Source organism: Schistocerca cancellata, chromosome 2 (assembly GCF_023864275.1).
Source record: "Schistocerca cancellata isolate TAMUIC-IGC-003103 chromosome 2, iqSchCanc2.1, whole genome shotgun sequence".
Lineage (NCBI taxonomy): Eukaryota > Metazoa > Arthropoda > Insecta > Orthoptera > Acrididae > Schistocerca > Schistocerca cancellata.
Genome location: NC_064627.1, coordinates 22,103,986 through 22,107,297, shown reverse-complemented (window position 1 = coordinate 22,107,297; position 3,312 = coordinate 22,103,986).

The following is a 3,312-nucleotide window of genomic DNA, read 5'->3' as shown; positions in this document are numbered from 1 at the left end:
TGCGTACTTGCCCTCCAGAGCCAGGCTCGACTTTACAAAACTTTGCCTCTCGCATTATTGTACATATTTTATATTCTAGGCCTAGCGTGCAAGTTCCTAGATTAATGTTAGATTTGTGACTTTTGTTTACACGATAAATTCGTGCAAATCTCTGCCTTAGCAGATGGCAATATATTTTAACAGTGCTTAGCGGCAGTCGCGTTTACTGATTTGCTTTGTACCTTGTCCACAACACATGAGGTACCTTGGGTGATGTACACCCTGCACTCATGTTGTTTAGTAAATTATGATTGAGCATATTTCAAGATCGGTATAGACATAAATACATGTAACAACATTTAGACTATAATATTGAATTTCATAAGTTTCATTACTACTACAGTTCAAAAATATTCATGACACACTAATGAAAAATTCCTTCATCATTACATGCTGTCGAATTTTTTTAAATATTTTTAAAGCATTTTTAAAAATGAAATTTGTAAATTATTCTTAAACCCACGTTCATTTTTTTCTTTCAAACTGCAATTGCTTAAAAATACTGTTATTCCTTAACATCTACAAAATTGAACCACACTAATCTTGTGTGCCTCATTGTCTTTAAATGTTACACTAAAATCTGAACGTTAACACACAGAAAAAATACACTCTAAACTTAACTTGCTACTCACATATGTAAAAGTTGCTCTACTGCGCTAACTTCTTTAATTCATTGTAAGTATTTTCTTATTACCTTCGTAACTGCCTCCTTCTTTGACCACGGGATGGTGTAGTCTGCGTGACATACCACTTCGATGTTATAGGTGTAGCCCTCAATAACACCGGGCTTTTCCGAAAACACATTCTCATAATCTGCAAGTAGCTGAGTCAATTCGTTTTGTTGTGCTTCAGTCAAATAATCCGACTCCCTGACTTTCATGGCTATCAGTTTCCCTTTTTCCTCTTTGTCTTCAGTAATAAATTCTTTATAATATGCTTGTCTTGTACTTCTTAAGTCAGAATATAAATTCATTACCTGTATTCCTTCGAATCTAGACTGAAAGTTCCGGCAATATTTACCGTGCACTTCCCGTGTCCTCAACAATGGCAAAACTACACGTCTACTCTCATTCATAAGGCTTACTTCCCCGCACAAGAGGTCGATTTTTGCGTCCCTCTGGCGTAAAAATTCCATCCCCAGGATGCAAGCAACACCTAATCCCTTAACTACTAGGAACGAGCTTTTCATTGCTTCATTTCCTACCGTAAACTCGACTTGCACCTGGTGCTTTATGATATGAGATTGTGCACCTATTGCACCTGTTACACGACAATTATTCATTGGCAATACTGGTATTCTATTATTTTGACTCAAGTACTTGTAAAAATTTGCACTCATGACATTGGTTGACGCACCGGTATCGCCTAATATCTGTATTGGTGCTCCATACATATCTGCTTACAATATAGCCTGCACAACACTTTTGTCGGCTCGGTTACATTTCTGCAGTATGTCTACAAGTTCCTTTTCTATTTTTATTCCCTCATTGTATCTCAGCAAACAAAGTTTATGGCTGTCATCCGTGAATGTGCCCTCACTACACCATCATGCAGCCAACAACGGAGAGCGTATTGTGGCTGTCTTTAGTTTAACGGATGAGCAAAAGTGGGTTGACAGTTGTCTGTCACTTCCACTAACCTCACATTGTGGTTCTGGTTGTTGTTGTTGCTACTGTTGGGTTGGCCACCCTGCCTCCCCGATGGTGTATTTTGATACTGTGTATGGCCCTGGTTTTGCGGTGGTCGGTTGTAACTTCCTGACATGTCCTGTGATGGACCTGGGTTGGCGCCCCATTGTGGCGCTGTGTATTGTTGCCACTGTGGTGCCGGTTCATTACTACCACGCCACTGTTTTCGGTTGTTCCGCCATTGCGGATTGCCGTTACCATTATATCCATTAGTCACACGTCCATCATGATATTTTGACGATTATAACCGTTGCCGTTATAACCATTGCCACTGCTTGTGCCTCGATTCTGTTGCCAGTGCTCTTGCCTGTTCCCGTTACCATTTGGTACTAAGTTACTACCGTTACTGTGGCTGCCATTGTAATCGGCTTTTTGTTGATTACAGCCTGCATGGTTCCACTTGTTTTTGGTTTTCATATCTTCGATCAATAAGTCAACAGAATCCACTATTTCCATGAATTGTTCTATATCGTATTCCGGCACATTGATGAAATATCTTTTAATTTCACTGGGCAACTTGATTTTTATTAATCTGATTATGTCACGATCGGACATTGGCTCGTCCCAGTACCTGGTTTTGTTTATATACTTTTCAAAATATTTGCGTAACGTTCCCATCTTAGGATTGTACATTTCTGGACTGTACAACTCCTTACGTAGTCTTTCTTGGACGCTATCGGACCAGAATTTTTGCAAGAATGCACCTTCAAAAAGTTGCATCGTTAGACATTTTTTGGACACGTCGCTGGCCCACAGTGCCGCGTCACCTTGAATAAAGGAGACCACGAACTGTATTCTTTGTCTTTCCGTCCATGTCCTGGGAAACACATTCCTGAAGCTCTTAATAAATACCACAGGGTGGACATTTCGTTTTTCGAAATTGAAGGGTTGGAATGTCCTGTGTTTTATTACATTGTCCTCTTCTTTGCACATCTGATTGCTACATTCTGTGACATTCATTACTTCGTGATGTGCGCTGCACGGTATCGCAAGTTGTTCGTACCCGTAATTCACATTAGGTTGCGGTTGCGCACTCGCACCCTGCATACAGTCTGCGTTATTATAGTAGTCAGTACGCGGAGTCGGATTCATCTGTCCGCCACTGCTTACATTGCTTTCCAACGCAGACAGTCTCCGCGCGACCTCCTGTTGCCAATTTGGAAACTCCGCTGTCACACGGTACTTGATCTGTGTTAAGTCGGCATGTAGTGCGGCAGCGCTAGCGTCCGTATTTACACTCGCGGCCGCAGTCGCTTGTTCTACAGCTGTTTTTACGTCGCTTTCAATCTTTGCAGATATCTCGCGATCCTTTACTTCTAGCCATTCATTAAATTCTTTTTCGACTTTTTGAGCTTGCACTTCCAAATATGTATCAATACTTTTCCGTGCATCTATCTCCACATTATCCACGCGGTTGGTTAAAGTTTGGACATAGTCTTCAAGCCTAGCCTGCGGTATCTGTAGTTTTTGCATCTCGCCGGCTAAGCTTTGCACAAGATCGGGTATTTCTTTGCACGCGTCCCGCATCTCGGCAAGTTCGCTTTGGATACGATCTAGTTTCGCTTCACTGCGCTGCTCTTGCTCA